At 52.8% G+C, this 26,252-nt stretch overlaps 1 pseudogene; it reads left to right on the top strand.

Moving 5' to 3' along the window:
- The window catches only part of LOC123736413 (low-density lipoprotein receptor-related protein 6-like), a 59,626-nt pseudogene that overhangs the window by 9,815 nt on the left and 23,559 nt on the right, over positions 1-26,252 (top strand).

The raw sequence follows: 26,252 nt of genomic DNA, 5'->3' as shown, positions 1-26,252 counted from the left end.
CCCCCCTGAACAGGGTGGTAGGGCTCCGGTCCCCCCTGAACAGGGTGGTAGGGCTCCGGTCCCCCCTGAACAGGGTGGGAGGGCTTCAGTCCCCCTGAACGGGGTGGGAGGGCTCCGGTCCCCCCCGGCCCCTGGTTTAGCAGGATGGTTAAGGAGGAAACGTAGCGCTGTGATGGGTTTAGCAGGAGGGTTAAGGTGGAAACGTAGCGCTGTGATGGGTTTAGCAGGAGGGTTAAGGTGGAAACGTAGCGCTGTGATGGGTTTAGCAGGAGGGTTAAGGAGGAAACGTAGCGCTGGGATGGGTTTAGCAGGAGGGTTAAGGTGGAAACGTAGCGCTGTGATGGGTTTAGCAGGAGGGTTAAGGTGGAAACGTAGCGCTGTGATGGGTTTAGCAGGAGGGTTAAGGTGGAAACGTAGCGCTGGGATGGGTTTAGCAGGAGGGTTAAGGTGGAAAAGTAGCGCTGGGATGGGTTTAGCAGGAGGGCTAAGGAGGAAACGTAGCGCTGGGATGGGTTTAGCAGGAGGGTTAAGGTGGAAACGTAGCGCTGTGATGGGTTTAGCAGGAGGGTTAAGGTGGAAACGTAGCGCTGGGATGGGTTTAGCAGGAGGGTTAAGGAGGAAACGTAGCGCTGTGATGGGTTTAGCAGGAGGGTTAAGGTGGAAACGTAGCGCTGTGATGGGTTTAGCAGGAGGGTTAAGGAGGAAACGTAGCGCTGGGATGGGTTTAGCAGGAGGGTTAAGGAGGAAACGTAGCGCTGGGATGGGTTTAGCAGGAGGGTTAAGGTGGAAACGTAGCGCTGTGATGGGTTTAGCAGGAGGGTTAAGGTGGAAACGTAGCGCTGTGATGGGTTTAGCAGGAGGGTTAAGGTGGAAACGTAGCGCTGGGATGGGTTTAGCAGGAGGGTTAAGGTGGAAACGTAGCGCTGTGATGGGTTTAGCAGGAGGGTTAAGGTGGAAACGTAGCGCTGGGATGGGTTTAGCAGGAGGGTTAAGGTGGAAACGTAGCGCTGTGATGGGTTTAGCAGGAGGGTTAAGGTGGAAACGTAGCGCTGTGATGGGTTTAGCAGGAGGGTTAAGGTGGAAACGTAGCGCTGGGATGGGTTTAGCAGGATGGTTAAGGAGGAAACGTAGCGCTGGGATGGGTTTAGCAGGAGGGCTAAGGAGGAAACGTAGCGCTGTGATGGGTTTAGCAGGAGGGTTAAGGTGGAAACGTAGCGCTGTGATGGGTTTAGCAGGAGGGTTAAGGTGGAAACGTAGCGCTGGGATGGGTTTAGCAGGAGGGCTAAGGTGTCCCCCCTCCTCCTCTCTCTGTGCCCCCTCCTCTCTGTGCACCCCCCTCTCTGTGTCCCCCCCCTCCTCCTCCTCCTCCTCCTCCTCCTCCTCTCTGTGTCCCCCCCCTCCTCCTCCTCCTCCTCTCTGTGTCCCCCCCCCTACCAGAGGGAGGTATAGGAGTCCTTTATCTTCTAAGTTACTGGCAGCTATTAACACAGGGTAACAGCCAAGCCATGTAGGCATGCAGTGTGTTGGGGGGGGTCTGGCCCTGCGTGTGGCGGCCCGGCCCTGCGTGTGGCGGCCCGGCCCTGCGTGTGGCGGCCCGGCCCTGCCCTGCGTGTAAAAACAGCTCCCAGCCAGGCGGTGTTGCTGCCTGACGGTAAAAACAGCTCCCAGCCAGGCGGTGTTGCTGCCTGACGGTAAAAACAGCTCCCAGCCAGGCGGTGTTGCTGCCTGACGGTAAAAACAGCTCCCAGCCAGGCGGTGTTGCTGCCTGACGGTAAAAACAGCTCCCAGCCAGGCGGTGTTGCTGCCTGACGGTAAAAACAGCTCCCAGCCAGGCGGTGTTGCTGCCTGACGGTAAAAACAGCTCCCAGCCAGGCGGTGTTGCTGCCTGACGGTAAAAACAGCTCCCAGCCAGGCGGTGTTGCTGCCTGGCTCAGTCCGAGACACGGACCGAGTTACGGGTCAGAGTTGGTGGGAACTTTTTACTAACACGTTCTCCTCTGCAGGTACATGTACTGGACGGACTGGGGCGAGGTCCCTAAGATTGAGCGAGCGGGGATGGACGGTACAAGCAGAGCCATGATCATTGATAAGGAGATCTACTGGCCCAACGGGCTCACGCTGGACTACAGCCGGGAGAAACTGTACTGGGCGGACGCCAAGTTCAACTTCATACATCGCTCCAATCTGGATGGCACTGGGAGGTACAGTAACCAGCCAACCAATCACTATGGAGCCTCTAACCCCCCTTTCCTGTCTCTATGGAGCCTCTAATCCCCCTTTTCTGTCTCTATGGAGCCTCTAACCCCCCTTTCCTGACTCTATGGAGCCTCTAACCCCCCTTCCTGTCTCTACAGAGCCTCTAACCCCCTTCCTGTCTCTATGGGGCCTCTAACCCCCCCTTTCCTGACTCTATGGAGCCTCTAACCCCCCTTCCTGTCTCTATGGAGCCTCTAACCCCCCTTCCTGCTGTCTCTATGGAGCCTCTAACCCCCCTTCCTGTCTCTATGGGGCCTCTAACCCCCCTTTCCTGACTCTATGGAGCCTCTAACTCCCCTTCCTGTCTCTATGGAGCCTCTAACCCCCCTTTCCTGACTCTATGGAGCCTCTAACCCCCCTTCCTGTCTCTATGGAGCCTCTAACCCCCTTTCCTGACTCTATGGAGCCTCTAACTCCCCTTTCCTGACTCTATGGAGCCTCTAACCCCCCTTCCTGTCTCTATGGAGCCTCTAACCCCCCCTTCCTGCTGTCTCTATGGAGCCTCTAACCCCCCTTCCTGTCTCTATGGGGCCTCTAACCCCCCTTTCCTGACTCTATGGAGCCTCTAACCCCCCCTTCCTGTCTCTATGGAGCCTCTAACCCCCCTTTTCCTGACTCTATGGAGCCTCTAACCCCCCTTCCTGTCTCTATGGAGCCTCTAACCCCCCTTTCCTGACTCTATGGAGCCTCTAAACCCCCCTTCCTGTCTCTATGGAGCCTCTAATCCCTCCCCTTCCTCTAACCCCCCTTTCCTGTCTCTATGGAGCCTCTAACCCCCCTTTCCTGTCTCTATGGAGCCTCTAACCCCCCTTTCCTGACTCTATGGAGCCTCTAACCCCCCTTCCTGTCTCTATGGAGCCTCTAACCCCCTCCCTTCCTCTAACCCCCCTTTCATGTCTCTATGGAGCCTCTAACCCCCCTTTCCTGACTCTATGGAGCCTCTAACCCCCCTTCCTGTCTCTATGGAGCCTCTAACCCCCCCTCCCTTCCTCTAACCCCCTCCCTTCCTCTAACCCCCTCCCTGTCTCTATGGAGCCTCTAATCCCCCTTCCTGCCTCTATGGAGCCTCTAATCCCCTCCCTGTCTCTATGGAGCCTCTAACCCCCCTCCCTGTCTCTATGGAGCCTCTAACCCCCCTCCCTTCCTCTAACCCCCCCTCCCTGTCTCTATGGAGCCTCTACATGCTGTCTGTTTGCTCTGTCTCTCCAGGGAGGACTACTCCTACCACAGTACTAAACTAGTGTCTCTGTCTCTCTGTCTCTCCAGGGAGGACTACTCCTACCACAGTACTAAACTAGTGTCTCTGTCTCTCCAGGGAGGACTACTCCTACCACAGTACTAAACTAGTGTCTCTGTCTCTCTGTCTCTCCAGGGAGGACTACTCCTACCACAGTACTAAACTAGTGTCTGTCTCTCCAGGGAGGACTACTCCTACCACAGTACTAAACTAGTGTCTCTGTCTCTCCAGGGAGGACTACTCCTACCACAGTACTAAACTAGTGTCTCTGTCTCTCTGTCTCTCCAGGGAGGACTACTCCTACCACAGTACTAAACTAGTGTCTCTGTCTCTCCAGGGAGGACTACTCCTACCACAGTACTAAACTAGTGTCTCTGTCTCTCCAGGGAGGACTACTCCTACCACAGTACTAAACTAGTGTCTCTGTCTCTCCAGGGAGGACTACTCCTACCACAGTACTAAACTAGTGTCTCTGTCTCTCTGTCTCTCCAGGGAGGACTACTCCTACCACAGTACTAAACTAGTGTCTCTGTCTCTCCAGGGAGGACTACTCCTACCACAGTACTAAACTAGTGTCTCTGTCTCTCTGTCTCTCCAGGGAGGACTACTCCTACCACAGTACTAAACTAGTGTCTCTGTCTCTCCAGGGAGGACTACTCCTACCACAGGACTAAACTAGTGTCTCTGTCTCTCCAGGGAGGACTACTCCTACCACAGTACTAAACTAGTGTCTGTCTCTCTGTCTCTCCAGGGAGGACTACTCCTACCACAGTACTAAACTAGTGTCTCTGTCTCTCCAGGGAGGACTACTCCTACCACAGTACTAAACTAGTGTCTCTGTCTCTCTGTCTCTCCAGGGAGGACTACTCCTACCACAGTACTAAACTAGTGTCTCTGTCTCTCCAGGGAGGACTACTCCTACCACAGTACTAAACTAGTGTCTCTGTCTCTCTGTCTCTCCAGGGAGGACTACTCCTACCACAGTACTAAACTAGTGTCTCTGTCTCTCCAGGGAGGACTACTCCTACCACAGTACTAAACTAGTGTCTCTGTCTCTCCAGGGTGGACTACTCCTACCACAGTACTAAACTAGTGTCTCTGTCTCTCTGTCTCTCCAGGGAGGACTACTCCTACCACAGTACTAAACTAGTGTCTCTGTCTCTCCAGGGAGGACTACTCCTACCACAGTACTAAACTAGTGTCTCTGTCTCTCCAGGGAGGACTACTCCTACCACAGTACTAAACTAGTGTCTCTGTCTCTCTGTCTCTCCAGGGAGGACTACTCCTACCACAGTACTAAACTAGTGTCTCTGTCTCTCTGTCTCTCCAGGGAGGACTACTCCTACCACAGTACTAAACTAGTGTCTCTGTCTCTCTGTCTCTCCAGGGAGGACTACTCCTACCACAGTACTAAACTAGTGTCTCTGTCTCTCCAGGGAGGACTACTCCTACCACAGTACTAAACTAGTGTCTCTGTCTCTCCAGGGAGGACTACTCCTACCACAGTACTAAACTAGTGTCTCTGTCTCTCCAGGGAGGACTACTCCTACCACAGTACTAAACTAGTGTCTCTGTCTCTCCAGGGAGGACTACTCCTACCACAGTACTAAACTAGTGTCTCTGTCTCTCTGTCTCTCCAGGGAGGACTACTCCTACCACAGTACTAAACTAGTGTCTCTGTCTCTCTGTCTCTCCAGGGAGGACTACTCCTACCACAGTACTAAACTAGTGTCTCTGTCTCTCTGTCTCTCCAGGGAGGACTACTCCTACCACAGTACTAAACTAGTGTCTCTGTCTCTCCAGGGAGGACTACTCCTACCACAGTACTAAACTAGTGTCTCTGTCTCTCCAGGGTGGACTACTCCTACCACAGTACTAAACTAGTGTCTGTCTCTCCAGGGTGGACTACTCCTACCACAGTACTAAACTAGTGTCTCTGTCTCTCCAGGGAGGACTACTCCTACCACAGTACTAAACTAGTGTCTCTGTCTCTCTGTCTCTCCAGGGAGGACTACTCCTACCACAGTACTAAACTAGTGTCTCTGTCTCTCTGTCTCTCCAGGGAGGACTACTCCTACCACAGTACTAAACTAGTGTCTCTGTCTCTCTGTCTCTCCAGGGAGGACTACTCCTACCACAGTACTAAACTAGTGTCTCTGTATCTCCAGGGAGGACTACTCCTACCACAGTACTAAACTAGTGTCTCTGTCTCTCCAGGGAGGACTACTCCTACCACAGTACTAAACTAGTGTCTCTGTCTCTCCAGGGAGGACTACTCCTACCACAGTAGTAAACTAGTGTCTCTGTCTCTCCAGGGAGGACTACTCCTACCACAGTACTAAACTAGTGTCTCTGTCTCTCCAGGGAGGACTACTCCTACCACAGTAGTAAACTAGTGTCTCTGTCTCTCTGTCTCTCCAGGGAGGACTACTCCTACCACAGTACTAAACTAGTGTCTCTGTCTCTCTGTCTCTCCAGGGAGGACTACTCCTACCACAGTACTAAACTAGTGTCTCTGTCTCTCTGTCTCTCCAGGGAGGACTACTCCTACCACAGTACTAAACTAGTGTCTCTGTCTCTCCAGGGAGGACTACTCCTACCACAGTACTAAACTAGTGTCTCTGTCTCTCTGTCTCTCCAGGGAGGACTACTCCTACCACAGTACTAAACTAGTGTCTCTGTCTCTCCAGGGAGGACTACTCCTACCACAGTACTAAACTAGTGTCTCTGTCTCTCCAGGGAGGACTACTCCTACCACAGTACTAAACTAGTGTCTCTGTCTCTCTGTCTCTCCAGGGAGGACTACTCCTACCACAGTACTAAACTAGTGTCTCTGTCTCTCCAGGGAGGACTACTCCTACCACAGTACTAAACTAGTGTCTCTGTCTCTCCAGGGAGGACTACTCCTACCACAGTACTAAACTAGTGTCTCTGTCTCTCCAGGGAGGACTACTCCTACCACAGTACTAAACTAGTGTCTCTGTCTCTCCAGGGAGGACTACTCCTACCACAGTACTAAACTAGTGTCTCTGTCTCTCCAGGGAGGACTACTCCTACCACAGTACTAAACTAGTGTCTCTGTCTCTCCAGGGAGGACTACTCCTACCACAGTACTAAACTAGTGTCTCTGTCTCTCCAGGGAGGACTACTCCTACCACAGTACTAAACTAGTGTCTCTGTCTCTCCAGGGAGGACTACTCCTACCACAGTACTAAACTAGTGTCTCTGTCTCTCCAGGGAGGACTACTCCTACCACAGTACTAAACTAGTGTCTCTGTCTCTCCAGGGAGGACTACTCCTACCACAGTACTAAACTAGTGTCTCTGTCTCTCTGTCTCTCCAGGGAGGACTACTCCTACCACAGTACTAAACTAGTGTCTCTGTCTCTCCAGGGAGGACTACTCCTACCACAGTACTAAACTAGTGTCTCTGTCTCTCCAGGGAGGACTACTCCTACCACAGTACTAAACTAGTGTCTCTGTCTCTCTGTCTCTCCAGGGAGGACTACTCCCTACCACAGTACTAAACTAGTGTCTCTGTCTCTCTGTCTCTCCAGGGAGGACTACTCCTACCACAGTACTAAACTAGTGTCTCTGTCTCTCCAGGGAGGACTACTCCTACCACAGTACTAAACTAGTGTCTCTGTCTCTCCAGGGAGGACTACTCCTACCACAGTACTAAACTAGTGTCTCTGTCTCTCCAGGGAGGACTACTCCTACCACAGTACTAAACTAGTGTCTCTGTCTCTCTGTCTCTCCAGGGAGGACTACTCCTACCACAGTACTAAACTAGTGTCTGTCTCTCCAGGGAGGACTACTCCTACCACAGTACTAAACTAGTGTCTCTGTCTCTCCAGGGAGGACTACTCCTACCACAGTACTAAACTAGTGTCTCTGTCTCTCTGTCTCTCCAGGGAGGACTACTCCTACCACAGTACTAAACTAGTGTCTCTATCTCCAGGGAGGACTACTCCTACCACAGTACTAAACTAGTGTCTCTGTCTCTCTGTCTCTCCAGGGAGGACTACTCCTACCACAGTACTAAACTAGTGTCTCTGTCTCTCTGTCTCTCCAGGGAGGACTACTCCTACCACAGTACTAAACTAGTGTCTCTGTCTCTCTGTCTCTCCAGGGAGGACTACTCCTACCACAGTACTAAACTAGTGTCTCTGTCTCTCCAGGGAGGACTACTCCTACCACAGTACTAAACTAGTGTCTCTGTCTCTCCAGGGAGGACTACTCCTACCACAGTACTAAACTAGTGTCTCTGTCTCTCTGTCTCTCCAGGGAGGACTACTCCTACCACAGTACTAAACTAGTGTCTCTGTCTCTCCAGGGAGGACTACTCCTACCACAGTACTAAACTAGTGTCTCTGTCTCTCCAGGGAGGACTACTCCTACCACAGTACTAAACTAGTGTCTCTGTCTCTCCAGGGAGGACTACTCCTACCACAGTACTAAACTAGTGTCTCTGTCTCTCTGTCTCTCCAGGGAGGACTACTCCTACCACAGTACTAAACTAGTGTCTCTGTCTCTCCAGGGAGGACTACTCCTACCACAGTACTAAACTAGTGTCTCTGTCTCTCTGTCTCTCCAGGGAGGACTACTCCTACCACAGTACTAAACTAGTGTCTCTGTCTCTCCAGGGAGGACTACTCCTACCACAGTACTAAACTAGTGTCTCTGTCTCTCCAGGGAGGACTACTCCTACCACAGTACTAAACTAGTGTCTGTCTCTCCAGGGAGGACTACTCCTACCACAGTACTAAACTAGTGTCTCTGTCTCTCTGTCTCTCCAGGGAGGACTACTCCTACCACAGTACTAAACTAGTGTCTCTGTCTCTCTGTCTCTCCAGGGAGGACTACTCCTACCACAGTACTAAACTAGTGTCTCTGTCTCTCTGTCTCTCCAGGGAGGACTACTCCTACCACAGTACTAAACTAGTGTCTCTGTCTCTCTGTCTCTCCAGGGAGGACTACTCCTACCACAGTACTAAACTAGTGTCTCTGTCTCTCTGTCTCTCCAGGGAGGACTACTCCTACCACAGTACTAAACTAGTGTCTCTGTCTCTCCAGGGAGGACTACTCCTACCACAGTACTAAACTAGTGTCTCTGTCTCTCCAGGGAGGACTACTCCTACCACAGTACTAAACTAGTGTCTCTGTCTCTCCAGGGAGGACTACTCCTACCACAGGACTAAACTAGTGTCTCTGTCTCTCCAGGGAGGACTACTCCTACCACAGTACTAAACTAGTGTCTCTGTCTCTCCAGGGAGGACTACTCCTACCACAGTACTAAACTAGTGTCTCTGTCTCTCTGTCTCTCCAGGGAGGACTACTCCTACCACAGTACTAAACTAGTGTCTCTGTCTCTCCAGGGAGGACTACTCCTACCACAGTACTAAACTAGTGTCTCTGTCTCTCTGTCTCTCCAGGGAGGACTACTCCTACCACAGTACTAAACTAGTGTCTCTGTCTCTCTGTCTCTCCAGGGAGGACTACTCCTACCACAGTACTAAACTAGTGTCTCTGTCTCTCTGTCTCTCCAGGGAGGACTACTCCTACCACAGTACTAAACTAGTGTCTCTGTCTCTCCAGGGAGGACTACTCCTACCACAGTACTAAACTAGTGTCTCTGTCTCTCCAGGGAGGACTACTCCTACCACAGTACTAAACTAGTGTCTCTGTCTCTCCAGGGAGGACTACTCCTACCACAGTACTAAACTAGTGTCTCTGTCTCTCCAGGGAGGACTACTCCTACCACAGTACTAAACTAGTGTCTCTGTCTCTCTGTCTCTCCAGGGAGGACTACTCCTACCACAGTACTAAACTAGTGTCTGTCTCTCCAGGGAGGACTACTCCTACCACAGTACTAAACTAGTGTCTCTGTCTCTCCAGGGAGGACTACTCCTACCACAGTACTAAACTAGTGTCTCTGTCTCTCTGTCTCTCCAGGGAGGACTACTCCTACCACAGTACTAAACTAGTGTCTCTGTCTCTCCAGGGAGGACTACTCCTACCACAGTACTAAACTAGTGTCTCTGTCTCTCCAGGGAGGACTACTCCTACCACAGTACTAAACTAGTGTCTCTGTCTCTCTGTCTCTCCAGGGAGGACTACTCCTACCACAGTACTAAACTAGTGTCTCTGTCTCTCCAGGGAGGACTACTCCTACCACAGTACTAAACTAGTGTCTCTGTCTCTCTGTCTCTCCAGGGAGGACTACTCCTACCACAGTACTAAACTAGTGTCTCTGTCTCTCTGTCTCTCCAGGGAGGTGGTGGTGAAGGAGACCTCCCTCACCCCTTCGCTCTGACGCTGTACGAGGAGACTCTGTTCTGGACCGACTGGAACACTCATTCCATCCACTCGTGTCAGAAGGAGACCGGAGAAGATCGGAGGAAGGTCCACTCGGACATCTTCTCTCCCATGGACATACACGTCTACAGCCAGACGAGACAACCTCTACGTGAGAACACACAGCCAATCGCTGGTCCCCACTCACCGTGAATGACCTGGCTCCTCTCCCAATCAGAATATAGAATGATCAGGGCCCCTCCTCTCTGTGATCGGCTAGCTATGTCTAAGGACAGTAGATCTATGATCGGCTAGCTATGTCTAAGGACAATAGATCTATGATCTGTTAGGTCTAGGACAATAGATCTGTTAGCTAGGTCTAGGACAATAGATCTATGATCTGTTAGCTAGGTCTAGGACAATAGATCTATGATCTGTTAGGTCTAGGACAATAGATCTATGATCTGTTAGGTCTAGGACAATAGATCTATGATCTGTTAGGTCTAGGACAATAGATATGTTAGCTAGGTCTAGGACAGTATATCTATGATCGGCTAGCTATGTCTAAGGACAATAGATCTATGATCTGTTAGCTAGGTCTAGGACAGTAGATCTATGATCGGCTAGCTATGTCTAAGGACAATAGATCTATGATCTGTTAGGTCTAGGACAATAGATCTATGATCTGTTAGCTAGGTCTAGGACAGTAGATCTATGATCGGCTAGCTAGGTCTAGGACAGTAGATCTATGATCGGCTAGCTAGGTCTAGGACAATAGATCTGTTAGCTAGGTCTAGGACAATAGATATATGATCTGTTAGCTAGGTCTAGGACAATAGATCTATGATCTGTTAGCTAGGTCTAGGACAATAGATCTATGATCGGCTAGCTAGGTCTAGGACAATAGATCTATGATCGGCTATCTAGGTTTAGGGCAATAGATCTATGATCTGTTAGCTAGGTCTAGGACAATAGATCTATGATCTGTTAGCTAGGTCTAGGACAATAGATCTATGATCTGTTAGCTAGGTCTAGGACAATAGATCTATGATCTGTTAGCTAGGTCTAGGACAATAGATCTGTTAGCTAGGTCTAGGACAATAGATCTATGATCTGTTAGGTCTAGGACAATAGATCTATGATCTGTTAGCTAGGTCTAGGACAGTAGATCTATGATCGGCTAGCTAGGTCTAGGACAATAGATCTGTTAGCTAGGTCTAGGACAATAGATATATGATCTGTAAGCTAGGTCTAGGACAATAGATCTATGATCTGTTAGCTAGGTCTAGGACAATAGATCTATGATCGGCTAGCTAGGTCTAGGACAATAGATCTATGATCGGCTATCTAGGTTTAGGGCAATAGATCTATGATCTGTTAGCTAGGTCTAGGACAATAGATCTATGATCTGTTAGCTAGGTCTAGGACAATAGATCTATGATCTGTTAGCTAGGTCTAGGACAATAGATCTATGATCTGTTAGCTAGGTCTAGGACAATAGATCTGTTAGCTCGGTCTAGGACAGTAGATCTATGATCGGCTAGCTAGGTCTAGGACAATAGATATATGATCTGTTAGCTTGGTCTAGGACAATAGATCTATGATCAGCTAGCTAGGTCTAGGACAGTAGATCTATGATCGGCTAGCTAGGTCTAGGACAGTAGATCTATGATCGGCTAGCTAGGTCTAGGACAATAGATCTGTTAGCTAGGTCTAGGACAATAGATATATGATCTGTTAGCTAGGTCTAGGACAATAGATCTATGATCTGTTAGCTAGGTCTAGGACAATAGATCTATGATCGGCTAGCTAGGTCTAGGACAATAGATCTATGATCGTGCTATCTAGGTTTAGGACAATAGATCTATGATCTGTTAGCTAGGTCTAGGACAATAGATCTATGATCTGTTAGCTAGGTTCTAGGACAATAGATCTATGATCTGTTAGCTAGGTCTAGGACAATAGATCTGTTAGCTAGGTCTAGGACAATAGATCTATGATCTGTTAGGTCTAGGACAATAGATCTATGATCTGTTAGCTAGGTCTAGGACAGTAGATCTATGATCGGCTAGCTAGGTCTAGGACAATAGATCTGTTAGCTAGGTCTAGGACAATAGATATATGATCTGTAAGCTAGGTCTAGGACAATAGATCTATGATCTGTTAGCTAGGTCTAGGACAATAGATCTATGATCGGCTAGCTAGGTCTAGGACAATAGATCTATGATCGGCTATCTAGGTTTAGGGCAATAGATCTATGATCTGTTAGCTAGGTCTAGGACAATAGATCTATGATCTGTTAGCTAGGTCTAGGACAATAGATCTATGATCTGTTAGCTAGGTCTAGGACAATAGATCTATGATCTGTTAGCTAGGTCTAGGACAATAGATCTGTTAGCTCGGTCTAGGACAGTAGATCTATGATCGGCTAGCTAGGTCTAGGACAATAGATATATGATCTGTTAGCTTGGTCTAGGACAATAGATCTATGATCAGCTAGCTAGGTCTAGGACAATAGATCTATGATCGGCTAGCTAGGTCTAGGACAATTGATCTATGATCTGCTTGCTAGGTCTAGGACAATAGATCTATGATCGGCTAGCTAGGTCTAGGGTAATATATCTATGATCGGCTAGCTAGGTCTAAGGACAATAGATCTATGATCTTTTAGCTAGGTCTAGGACAATAGATCTATGATCTGTTAGTTAGGTCTAGGACAATAGATCTGTTAGCTAGGTCTAGGACAATAGATCTATGATCGGCTAGCTAGGTCTAGGGTAATAGATCTATGATCGGCTAGCTTGGTCTAAGGACAATAGATCTATGATCTTTTAGCTAGGTCTAGGACAATAGATCTATGATCTGTTAGCTAGGTCTAGGACAATAGATCTATGATCGGCTAGCTAGGTCTAGGACAATAGAATCCCTGTAGTCTGAGGTTTAATTCAGATAATTTGTCACAGTGCAGATAGACCTCACAGTGACCTTAGCGACACATGGACCTCACAGTGACCTCACAGTGACCTCACAGTGACCTCACAGTGACCTTAGCGACACATGGACCTCACAGTGACCTTAGCGACACATGGACCTCACAGTGACCTCACAGTGACCTCACAGTGACCTTAGCGACACATGGACCTCACAGTGACCTTAGCGACACATGGACCTCACAGTGACCTCACAGTGACCTTAGCGACACATGGACCTCACAGTGACCTTAGCGACACAGTGACCTCACAGTGACCTCAGTGACCTTAGCAACACATGGACCTCACAGTGACCTCACAGTGACCTCACAGTGACCTTAGCGACACATGGACCTCACAGTGACCTGACCGACACATGGACCTCACAGTGACCTCACAGTGACCTCACAGTGACCTTAGCGACACATGGACCTCACAGTGACCTTAGCGACACAGTGACCTCACAGTGACCTCAGTGACCTTAGCAACACATGGACCTCACAGTGACCTCACAGTGACCTCACAGTGATCTTAGCGACACATGGACCTCAGTGACACATCTAGTGGAAAGCCTTCCCAGAAGAGTGGAGGCTGTTATAGCAGCAAAGAGGGGGGGACCAACTCCATATTAATGCCCATGATTTATGGAATGAGATGATGGACCAGCAGGTGTCCACATACTTTTGGTCATGTAGTGTAGTGTTCTCTCCAGAGATAATGTCTGGTCATGTAGTGTAGTGTTCTCTCCAGAGATAATGTCTGGTCATGTAGTGTTCTCTCCAGAGATAATGTCTGGTCATGTAGTGTTCTCTCCAGAGATAATGTCTGGTCATGTAGTGTTCTCTCCAGAGATAATGTCTGGTCATGTAGTGTTCTCTCCAGAGATAATGTCTGGTCATGTAGTGTAGTGTTCTCTCCAGAGATAATGTCTGGTCATGTAGTGTAGTGTTCTCTCCAGAGATAATGTCTGGTCATGTAGTGTTCTCTCCAGAGATAATGTCTGGTCATGTAGTGTTCTCTCCAGAGATAATGTCTGGTCATGTAGTGTTCTCTCCAGAGATAATGTCTGGTCATGTAGTGTTCTCTCCAGAGATAATGTCTGGTCATGTAGTGTAGTGTTCTCTCCAGAGATAATGTCTGGTCATGTAGTGTTCTCTCCAGAGATAATGTCTGGTCATGTAGTGTTCTCTCCAGAGATAATGTCTGGTCATGTAGTGTTCTCTCCAGAGATAATGTCTGGTCATGTAGTGTTCTCTCCAGAGATAATGTCTGGTCATGTAGTGTATTCTCCAGAGATAATGTCTGGTCATGTAGTGTTCTCTCCAGAGATAATGTCTGGTCATGTAGTGTTCTCTCCAGAGATAATGTCTGGTCATGTAGTGTTCTCTCCAGAGATAATGTCTGGTCATGTAGTGATCTCTCCAGAGATAATGACTGGTCATGTAGTGTACTCTCCAGAGATAATGTCTGGTCATGTAGTGTTCTCTCCAGAGATAATGACTGGTCATGTAGTGTTCTCTCCAGAGATAATGTCTGGTCATGTAGTGTTCTCTCCAGAGATAATGTCTGGTCATGTAGTGTACTCTCCAGAGATAATGTCTGGTCATGTAGTGTTCTCTCCAGAGATAATGTCTGGTCATGTAGTGTTCTCTCCAGAGATAATGTCTGGTCATGTAGTGTTCTCTCCAGAGATAATGTCTGGTCATGTAGTGTTCTCTCCAGAGATAATGTCTGGTCATGTAGTGTATTCTCCAGAGATAATGTCTGGTCATGTAGTGTTCTCTCCAGAGATAATGTCTGGTCATGTAGTGTTCTCTCCAGAGATAATGTCTGGTCATGTAGTGTTCTCTCCAGAGATAATGTCTGGTCATGTAGTGTTCTCTCTAGAGATAATGTCTGGTCATGTAGTGTTCTCTTCAGAGATAATGTCTGGTCATGTAGTGTTCTCTCCAGAGATAATGTCTGGTCATGTAGTGTACTCTCCAGAGGATAATGTCTGGTCATGTAGTGTTCTCTCCAGAGATAATGTCTGGTCATGTAGTGTTCTCTCCAGAGATAATGTCTGGTCATGTAGTGTTCTCTCCAGAGATAATGTCTGGTCATGTAGTGTTCTCTCCAGAGATAATGTCTGGTCATGTAGTGTTCTCTCCAGAGGATAATGTCTACTCTGGTCATGTAGTGTACTAAATGGGGGAATAGGGTGCCATTTGGGACGCAAGTGATAATGAATGAATGGTGTGTTTTATAATGTAGAACGGTTTCCTCTGACAGCGTGTTGTCTCCTTCCTGGACAGTGTCTTCTCCGTGCTCCGTGAGGAACGGAGACTGCTCCCATCTCTGTCTCCTGTCTCCCATCACACCCTACTACCAGTGTGCCTGTCCCACCGGGGTCCAGCTGCTAGAGGACGGAAAGACCTGCAGAGATGGTGAGACCTGCACCCACAGACACTCTCCTCTCTCTCTCTCCTCCACCCCTCCTGTATTCCCCTGCCCCTCTCTCTCTCTCCTCCACCCCTCCTGTATTCCCCCTCTCCTCTCTCTCTCCTCCACCCCTCCTGTATTCCCTGACCCTCTCCTCTCTCTCTCCTCCACCCCTCCTGTATTCCCCCTGCTCTCCTCTCTCTCTCCTCCACCCCTCCTGTATTCCCCTCTCCTCTCTCTCTCCTCCACCCCTCCTGTATTCCCCTCTCCTCTCTCTCTCCTCCACCCCTCCTGTATTCCCACTCTCCTCTCTCTCTCCTCCACCCCTCCTGTATTCCCCTCTCCTCTCTCTCTCCTCCACCCCTCCTGTATTCCCCTGACCCTCTCCTCTCTCTCTCCTCCACCCCTCCTGTATTCCCCCTCTCCTCTCTCTCTCTCCTCCACCCCTCCTGTATTCCCCTGACCCCTCCTCTCTCTCTCCTCCACCCCTCCTGTATTCCCCTGACCCTCTCTCTCTCTCTCCTCCACCCCTCCTGTATTCCCCTCTCCTCTCTCTCTCCTCCACCCCTCCTGTATTCCCCTGACCCTCTCCTCTCTCTCTCCTCCACCCCTCCTGTATTCCCCTGACCCTCTCCTCTCTCTCCTCCACCCCTCCTGTATTCCCCCTCTCCTCTCTCTCTCTCCTCCACCCCTCCTGTATTCCCCTGACCCTCTCCTCTCTCTCTCCTCCACCCCTCCTGTATTCCCCTGACCCTCTCCTCTCTCTCCCCTTGTATTCCCCCCTCTCTCTCTCTCCTCCACCCCCTCCTGTATTCCCCTGACCCTCTCTCTCTCTCTCCTCCACCCCTCCTGTATTCCCCCCTCTCTCTCTCTCTCCTCCTCCTCCTCCTCCTGACCCTCTCCTCTCTCTCTCTCCTCCACCCCTCCTGTATTCCCCCTCTCTCTCTCTCTCTCCTCCACCCCTCCTGTATTCCCCCGACCCTCTCCTCTCTCTCTCCTCCACCCCTCCTGTATTCCCCTGACCCTCTCCTCTCTCTCTCCTCCACCCCTCCTGTATTCCCCGACCCTCTCCTCTCTCTCTCCTCCACCCCTCCTGTATTCCCCCTCTCCTCTCTCTCTCTCCACCCCTCCTGTATTCCCCTGACCCTCTCCTCTCTCTCTCCTCCACCCCTCCTGTATTCCCTGACCCCTCCTCTCTCTCTCCTCCACCCCTCCTGTATTCCCCTGACCCTCTCCTCTCTCTCCTCCACCCCTCCTGTATTCCCTGACCCTCTCCTCTCTCTCTCCTCCACCCCTCCTGTATTCCCCTCTCCTCTCTCTCTCCTCCACCCCTCCTGTATTCCCCTGACCCTCTCCTCTCTCTCTCTCCTCCACCCCTCCTGTATTCCCCGACCCTCTCCTCTCTCTCTCCTCCACCCTCCTGTATTCCCCTGACCCTCTCCTCTCTCTCTCCTCCACCCCTCCTGTATTCCCTGACCCTCTCCTCTCTCTCCTCCACCCCTCCTGTATTCCCCCTCTCCTCTCTCTCTCCTCCACCCCTCCTGTATTCCCCCTGACCCTCTCCTCTCTCTCTCCTCCACCCCTCCTGTATTCCCCTGCCCCTCTCCTCTCTCTCTCCTCCACCCCTCCTGTATTCCCCTGACCCTCTCCTCTCTCTCTCCTCCACCCCTCCTGTATTCCCCCTCCTCTCTCTCTCCTCCACCCCTCCTGTATTCCCCTCTCCTCTCTCTCTCTCCACCCCTCCTGTATTCCCCGACTCTCCTCTCTCTCTCCTCCACCCCTCCTGTATTCCCCCTCTCCTCTCTCTCCTCCACCCCTCCTGTATTCCCCTCTCTCCTCTCTCTCTCCTCCACCCCTCCTGTATTCCCCTCTCTCCTCTCTCTCTCCCTCCACCCCTCCTGTATTCCCCTCTCCTCTCTCTCTCTCCTCCACCCCTCCTGTATTCCCCGACCCTCTCCTCTCTCTCTCCTCCACCCCTCCTGTATTCCCCTGACCCTCTCCTCTCTCTCTCCTCCACCCCTCCTGTATTCCCCTGACCCTCTCCTCTCTCTCTCCTCCACCCCTCCTGTATTCCCCCTCTCTCTCCTCTCTCTCCTCCACCCTCCTGTATTCCCCGACCCTCTCCTCTCTCTCTCCTCCACCCCTCCTGTATTCCCCTCCTCTCTCTCTCTCTCCTCCACCCCTCCTGTATTCCCTCTCCTCTCTCTCTCTCCTCCACCCTCCTGTATTCCCCCTCTCCTCTCTCTCTCCTCCACCCCTCCTGTATTCCCCCTCTCCTCTCTCTCTCCTCCACCCCTCCTGTATTCCCCCTCTCCTCTCTCTCTCCTCCACCCCTCCTGTATTCCCCTGACCCTCTCCTCTCTCTCTCCTCCACCCCTCCTGTATTCCCGCCCTCTCCTCTCTCTCTCCTCCACCCCTCCTGTATTCCCCCTCTCCTCTCTCTCTCTCCTCCACCCTCCTGTATTCCCTGACCCTCTCCTCTCTCTCTCCTCCACCCCTCCTGTATTCCCCTGACCCTCCTCTCTCTCTCTCCTCCACCCCTCCTGTATTCCCCTCTCCTCTCTCTCTCTCCTCCACCCCTCCTGTATTCCCCACCTCTCTCTCTCTCTCCTCCACCCCTCCTGTATTCCCCTGACCCTCTCCTCTCTCTCTCCTCCACCCCTCCTGTATTCCCCCTCTCTCTCTCTCTCCTCCACCCCTCCTGTATTCCCTGACCCTCTCCTCTCTCTCTCCTCCACCCTCCTGTATTCCCCCCCTCTCCTCTCTCTCTCTCCTCCACCCCTCCTGTATTCCCACCCTCTCCTCTCTCTCTCCTCCACCCCTCCTGTATTCCCTGACCCTCTCCTCTCTCTCTCCTCCACCCCTCCTGTATTCCCCCTCTCCTCTCTCTCTCCTCCACCCCTCCTGTATTCCCCCTCTCCTCTCTCTCTCCTCCACCCCTCCTGTATTCCCCTCCTCTCTCTCTCTCCTCCACCCCTCCTGTATTCCCCCTCTCCTCTCTCTCTCCTCCACCCCTCCTGTATTCCCCTCTCCTCTCTCTCTCCTCCACCCCTCCTGTATTCCCCTGACCCTCTCCTCTCTCTCTCCTCCACCCTCCTGTATTCCCCTCTCCTCTCTCTCTCCTCCACCCCTCCTGTATTCCCCTGACCCTCTCCTCTCTCTCTCCTCCACCCCTCCTGTATTCCCCCTCCTCTCTCTCTCCTCCACCCCTCCTGTATTCCCCACCCTCTCTCTCTCTCTCTCCTCCACCCCTCCTGTATTCCCCGACCCTCTCCTCTCTCTCTCTCCTCCACCCCTCCTGTATTCCCTGACCCTCTCCTCTCTCTCTCTCCTCCACCCCTCCTGTATTCCCTGACCCTCTCCTCTCTCTCCTCCACCCCTCCTGTATTCCCTGACCCTCTCCTCTCTCTCTCCTCCACCCCTCCTGTATTCCCCTGACCCTCTCTCTCTCTCTCCTCCACCCCTCCTGTATTCCCTCTCCTCTCTCTCTCTCCTCCACCCCTCCTGTATTCCCCTGACCCTCTCCTCTCTCTCTCCTCCACCCCTCCTGTATTCCCCTCTCCTCTCTCTCTCTCCTCCACCCCTCCTGTATTCCCCTGACCCTCTCCTCTCTCTCTCCTCCACCCCTCCTGTATTCCCCTCTCCCTCTCTCTCTCCTCCACCCCTCCTGTATTCCCCTCTCCTCTCTCTCTCCTCCACCCCTCCTGTATTCCCCCTCCTCTCTCTCTCTCTCCTCCACCCCTCCTGTATTCCCCGACCCTCTCTCTCTCTCTCCTCCACCCCTCCTGTATTCCCCTGACCCTCTCTCTCTCTCTCCTCCACCCTCCTGTATTCCCCGACCCTCTCCTCTCTCTCTCCTCCACCCCTCCTGTATTCCCCTGACCCTCTCCTCTCTCTCTCCTCCACCCCTCCTGTATTCCCCTTCTCTCTCTCTCTCCTCCACCCCTCCTGTATTCCCCTCCCTCTCCTCTCTCTCTCCTCCACCCCCTCCTGTATTCCCCTCTCCTCTCTTCTCTCCTCCACCCTCCTGTATTCCCCCCTCTCCTCTCTCTCTCCTCCACCCTCCTGTATTCCCCCTCTCTCTCTCTCTCCTCCACCCCTCCTGTATTCCCCTCTCTCTCCTCTCTCTCTCCTCCACCCCTCCTGTATTCCCCCTCTCCTCTCCTCTCTCTCCTCCACCCCTCCTGTATTCCCCTCTCTCTCTCTCTCTCCTCCACCCTCCTGTATTCCCCCCTCTCCTCTCTCTCTCCTCCACCCCTCCTGTATTCCCCTCTCCTCTCTCTCTCCTCCACCCTCCTGTATTCCCTCTCCTCCTCTCTCTCTCCTCCACCCCTCCTGTATTCCCTGACCCTCTCCTCTCTCTCTCCTCCACCCCTCCTGTATTCCCCCGACCTCTCCTCTCTCTCTCTCCTCCACCCCTCCTGTATTCCCCACCTCTCCTCTCCTCTCTCCTCCACCCCTCCTGTATTCCCCTGACCCTCTCCTCTCTCTCTCCTCCACCCCTCCTGTATTCCCCTCTCCTCTCTCTCTCTCCTCCACCCCTCCTGTATTCCCCTGACCCTCTCCTCTCTCTCCTCCACCCCTCCTGTATTCCCCCTCTCTCTCTCTCTCTCCTCCACCCCTCCTGTATTCCCCTGATCCTCTCCTCTCTCTCTCCTCCACCCCTCCTGTATTCCCCCTCTCCTCTCTCTCTCCTCCACCCTCCTGTATTCCCCCTCTCCTCTCTCTCTCCTCCACCCCTCCTGTATTCCCCCTCCCTCTCTCTCTCTCCTCCACCCCTCCTGTATTCCCTGACCCTCTCTCTCTCTCTCCTCCACCCCTCCTGTATTCCCTGACCCTCTCCTCTCTCTCTCCTCCACCCCTCCTGTATTCCCCCTCTCCTCTCTCTCTCTCCTCCACCCTCCTGTATTCCCTGACCCTCTCCTCTCTCTCTCCTCCACCCCTCCTGTATTCCCCTGACCCTCTCCTCTCTCTCTCCTCCACCCCCTCCTGTATTCCCCCTCTCCTCTCTCTCTCCTCCACCCCTCCTGTATTCCCCTCTCTCTCTCTCTCTCCTCCACCCCTCCTGTATTCCCCTGACCCTCTCCTCTCTCCTCCTCCACCCTCCTGTATTCCCCCTCTCCTCTCTCTCTCCTCCACCCCTCCTGTATTCCCCTGACCCTCTCCTCTCTCTCTCCTCCACCCCTCCTGTATTCCCCCTCTCCTCTCTCTCTCTCCTCCACCCCTCCTGTATTCCCCTGACCCTCTCCTCTCTCTCTCCTCCACCCCTCCTGTATTCCCCTGATCCTCTCCTCTCTCTCTCCTCCACCCCTCCTGTATTCCCCCTCTCCTCTCTCTCTCCTCCACCCTCCTGTATTCCCCTGATCCTCTCCTCTCTCTCTCTCCCCCTCCTGTATTCCCCTGACCCTCTCCCATCTCTCTCCCCCCTCCAGGTGACTCACCTCTCCCATCTCTCTCCCCCATCCAGGTGACTCACCTCTCCCATCTCTCTCCCCCCTCCAGGTGACTCACCTCTCCCCTCCAGATGACTCCACCTCTCCCATCTCTCTCCCCCTCCAGGTGACTCACCTCTCCCATCTCTCTCCCCCCTCCAGGTGACTCACCTCTCCCATCTCTCTCCCCCCTCCAGATGACTCACCTCTCCCATCTCTCTCCCCCTCCAGGTGACTCACCTCTCCCATCTCTCTCCCCCCTCCAGGTGACTCACCTCTCCCATCTCTCTCCCCTCCAGTTGACTCACCTCTCCCATCTCTCTCCCCTCCAGGTGACTCACCTCTCCCATCTCTCTCCCCCCTCCAGGTGACTCATCTCTCCCATCTCTCTCCCCCCTCCAGGTGACTCACCTCTCCCATCTCTCTCCCCCTCCAGGTGACTCACCTCTCCCATCTCTCTCCCCCCTCCAGGTCACTCACCTCTCCCATCTCTCTCCCCCCTCCAGGTGACTCACCTCTCCCATCTCTCTCCCCCTCCAGATGACTCACCTCTCCCATCTCTCTCCCCCTCCAGGTGACTCACCTCTCCCATCTCTCTCCCCCTCCAGATGACTCACCTCTCCCATCTCTCTCCCCCTCCAGGTGACTCACCTCTCCCATCTCTCTCCCCCCCTCCAGGTGACTCACCTCTCCCATCTCTCTCCCCCCTCCAGGTGACTCACCTCTCCCATCTCTCTCCCCCCTCCAGGTGACTCACCTCTCCCATCTCTCTCCCCCCCTCCAGGTGACTCACCTCTCCCATCTCTCTCCCCCCTCCAGGTGACTCACCTCTCCCATCTCTCTCCCCCCTCCAGGTGACTCATCTCTCCCATCTCTCTCCCCCTCCAGGTGACTCATCTCTCCCATCTCTCTCCCCCTCCAGGTGACTCACCTCTCCCATCTCTCCCCCCTCCAGGTGACTCACCTCTCCCATCTCTCTCCCCTCCAGGTGACTCACCTCTCCATCTCTCTCCCCCTCCAGGTGACTCACCTCTCCCATCTCTCTCCCCTCCAGGTGACTCACCTCTCCCATCTCTCTCCCCTCCAGGTGACTCACCTCTCCCATCTCTCTCCCCCCTCCAGGTGACTCACCTCTCCCATCTCTCTCCCCCTCCAGGTGACTCACCTCTCCCATCTCTCTCCCCCTCCAGGTGACTCACCTCTCCCATCTCTCTCCCCCCTCCAGGTGACTCACCTCTCCCATCTCTCTCCCCCTCCAGGTGCCACTCAGCTCCTCCTCCTGGCCCGGAGGACTGACCTGCGCCGCATTTCTCTGGACACGCCCGACTTCACCGACGTCATCCTCCAGACGGACGACATCCGCCACGCCATCGCCATCGACTACGACCCGGTGGACGGACACGTCTATTGGACCGACGACGAGGTCCGGGCCATCAGGAGGTCCTACCTGGACGGCTCTGACGCTCAGTTCATCGTCACCTCACAGGTGCTGGGCCAGATAGTTACTACATTTGGTAACAGCAGCAGCAGGTCGCTAACAGCTGGGCCAGATAGTTACTACATTTGGTAACAGCAGCAGGAAGTGGCTGGGCCAGATAGTTACTACATTTGGTAACAGCAGCAGGAAGTGGCTGGGCCAGATAGTTACTACATTTGGTAACAGCAGCAGCAGGTCGCTAACAGCTGGGCCAGATAGTTACTACATTTGGTAACAGCAGCAGCAGGTCACTAACAGCTGGGCCAGATAGTTACTACATTTGGTAACAGCAGCAGCAGGTCGCTAACAGCTGGGCCAGATAGTTACTACATTTGGTAACAGCAGCAGCAGGTCGCTAACAGCTGGGCCAGATAGTTACTACATTTGGTAACAGCAGCAGGTCGCTAACAGCTGGGCCAGATAGTTACTACATTTGGTAACAGCAGCAGGTCGCTAACAGCTGGGCCAGATAGTTACTACATTTGGTAACAGCAGCAGGTCGCTAACAGCTGGGCCAGATAGTTACTACATTTGGTAACAGCAGCAGGTCGCTAACAGCCGGGCCAGATAGTTACTACATTTGGTAACAGCAGCAGCAGATCACTAACAGCTGGGCCAGATAGTTACTACATTTGGTAACAGCAGCAGGAAGTGGCTGGGCCAGATAGTTACTACATTTGGTAACAGCAGCAGGAAGTGGCTGGGCCAGATAGTTACTACATTTGGTAACAGCAGCAGGAAGTGCCAGTTAGTGACCAACTCTGCAGAGCTTCTTCCAGAACAACATTCATGTGGATCTACTCTAACCTGATCTCTTCTCTCTCAGGTGAACCACCCCGACGGCATCGCGGTGGACTGGATCGCCCGGAACCTGTACTGGACGGACACGGGAACGGACCGCATCGAGGTCACGCGACTCAACGGAACCATGAGGAAGATCCTCATATCGGAGGACCTGGACGAACCGCGAGCCATCGTCCTGGATCCTGTCGCTGGGTAACTGCTGTCTCCTATACTAACCCCTGAACCAGGGCTCGTCCTGGATCCTGTCGCTGGGTAACTGCTGTCTCCTATACTAACCCTGAACCAGGGCTCGCACTGGATCCTGTCGCTGGGTAACTGCTGTCTCCTATACTAACCCTGAACCAGGGCTCGTACTGGATCCTGTCGCTGGGTAACTGCTGTCTCCTATACTAACCCTGAACCAGGGCTAGTCCTGGATCCTGTCGCTGGGTAACTGCTGTCTCTATACTAACCCTGAACCAGGGCTCGTCCTGGATCCTGTCGCTGGGTAACTGCTGTCTCCTATACTAACCCTGAACCAGGGCTCGTACTGGGTCCTGTCGCTGGGTAACTGCTGTCTCCTATACTAACCCCTGAACCAGGGCTCGTCCTGGATCCTGTCGCTGGGTAACTGCTGTCTCCTATACTAACCCTGAACCAGGGCTCGTCCTGGATCCTGTCGCTGGGTAACTGCTGTCTCCTATACTAACCCTGAACCAGGGCTCGTACTGGGTCCTGTCGCTGGGTAACTGCTGTCTCCTATACTAACCCTGAACCAGGGCTCGTACTGGGTAACTGCTGTCTCTATACTAACCCTGAACCAGGGCTCGTACTGGATCCTGTCGCTGGGTAACTGCTGTCTCCTATACTAACCCTGAACCAGGGCTCGTCCTGGGTCCTGTCGCTGGGTAACTACTGTCTCTATACTAACCCTGAACCAGGGCTCGTACTGGATCCTGTCGCTGGGTAACTGCTGTCTCCTATACTAACCCTGAACCAGGGCTCGTACTGGATCCTGTCGCTGGGTAACTGCTGTCTCCTATACTAACCCTGAACCAGGGCTCGTACTGGGTCCTGTCGCTGGGTAACTGCTGTCTCCTATACTAACCCTGAACCAGGGCTCGTCCTGGATCCTGTCGCTGGGTAACTGCTGTCTCCTATACTAACCCTGAACCAGGGCTCGTACTGGGTCCTGTCGCTGGGTAACTGCTGACTCTATACTAACCCTGAACCAGGGCTCGTACTGGGTCCTGTCGCTGGGTAACTGCTGTCTCTATACTAACCCTGAACCAGGGCTCGTACTGGGTCCTGTCGCTGGGTAACTGCTGTCTCCTATACTAACCCTGAACCAGGGCTCGTACTGGGTCCTGTCGCTGGGTAACTGCTGTCTCTATACTAACCCTGAACCAGGGCTCGTACTGGGTCCTGTCGCTGGGTAACTGCTGTCTCCTATACTAACCCTGAACCAGGGCTCGTACTGGGTCCTGTCGCTGGGTAACTGCTGTCTCCTATACTAACCCTGAACCAGGGCTCGTACTGGGTCCTGTCGCTGGGTAACTGCTGTCTCCTATACTAACCCTGAACCAGGGCTCGTACTGGATCCTGTCGCTGGGTAACTGCTGTCTCCTATACTAACCCTGAACCAGGGCTCGTACTGGATCCTGTCGCTGGGTAACTGCTGTCTCCTATACTAACCCTGAACCAGGGCTCGTACTGGGTCCTGTCGCTGGGTAACTGCTGTCTCCTATACTAACCCTGAACCAGGGCTCGTACTGGGTCCTGTCGCTGGGTAACTGCTGTCTCCTATACTAACCCTGAACCAGGGCTCGTCCTGGATCCTGTCGCTGGGTAACTGCTGTCTCCTATACTAACCCTGAACCAGGGCTCGTACTGGGTCCTGTCGCTGGGTAACTGCTGTCTCTATACTAACCCTGAACCAGGGCTCGTACTGGGTCCTGTCGCTGGGTAACTGCTGTCTCCTATACTAACCCTGAACCAGGGCTCGTACTGGGTCCTGTCGCTGGGTAACTGCTGTCTCCTATACTAACCCCTGAACCAGGGCTCGTACTGGGTCCTGTCGCTGGGTAACTGCTGTCTCTATACTAACCCTGAACCAGGGCTCGTACTGGGTCCTGTCGCTGGGTAACTGCTGTCTCCTATACTAACCCTGAACCAGGGCTCGTACTGGGTCCTGTCGCTGGGTAACTGCTGTCTCCTATACTAACCCTGAACCAGGGCTCGTACTGGGTCCTGTCGCTGGGTAACTGCTGTCTCCTATACTAACCCTGAACCAGGGCTCGTACTGGATCCTGTCGCTGGGTAACTGCTGTCTCCTATACTAACCCTGAACCAGGGCTCGTACTGGATCCTGTCGCTGGGTAACTGCTGTCTCCTATACTAACCCTGAACCAGGGCTCGTACTGGGTCCTGTCGCTGGGTAACTGCTGTCTCCTATACTAACCCTGAACCAGGGCTCGTACTGGGTCCTGTCGCTGGGTAACTGCTGTCTCCTATACTAACCCTGAACCAGGGCTCGTCCTGGATCCTGTCGCTGGGTAACTGCTGTCTCCTATACTAACCCTGAACCAGGGCTCGTACTGGGTCCTGTCGCTGGGTAACTGCTGTCTCTATACTAACCCTGAACCAGGGCTCGTACTGGGTCCTGTCGCTGGGTAACTGCTGTCTCCTATACTAACCCTGAACCAGGGCTCGTACTGGGTCCTGTCGCTGGGTAACTGCTGTCTCTATACTAACCCTGAACCAGGGCTCGTACTGGATCCTGTCGCTGGGTAACTGCTGTCTCCTATACTAACCCTGAACCAGGGCTCGTCCTGGATCCTGTCGCTGGGTAACTGCTGTCTCCTATACTAACCCTGAACCAGGGCTCGTACTGGGTCCTGTCGCTGGGTAACTGCTGTCTCTATACTAACCCTGAACCAGGGCTCGTACTGGGTCCTGTCGCTGGGTAACTGCTGTCTCCTATACTAACCCTGAACCAGGGCTCGTACTGGGTCCTGTCGCTGGGTAACTGCTGTCTCTATACTAACCCTGAACCAGGGCTCGTACTGGGTCCTGTCGCTGGGTAACTGCTGTCTCCTATACTAACCCTGAACCAGGGCTCGTACTGGGTCCTGTCGCTGGGTAACTGCTGTCTCTATACTAACCCTGAACCAGGGCTCGTACTGGGTCCTGTCGCTGGGTAACTGCTGTCTCCTATACTAACCCTGAACCAGGGCTCGTACTGGGTCCTGTCGCTGGGTAACTGCTGTCTCTATACTAACCCTGAACCAGGGCTCGTACTGGATCCTGTCGCTGGGTAACTGCTGTCTCCTATACTAACCCTGAACCAGGGCTCGTCCTGGATCCTGTCGCTGGGTAACT

Source organism: Salmo salar, unplaced genomic scaffold, assembly GCF_905237065.1.
Source record: "Salmo salar unplaced genomic scaffold, Ssal_v3.1, whole genome shotgun sequence".
In the NCBI taxonomy this organism is placed as follows: domain Eukaryota; kingdom Metazoa; phylum Chordata; class Actinopteri; order Salmoniformes; family Salmonidae; genus Salmo; species Salmo salar.
Note: the sequence above shows the minus strand (reverse complement) of the source record. Positions and strands in the feature narration are given on the sequence as shown.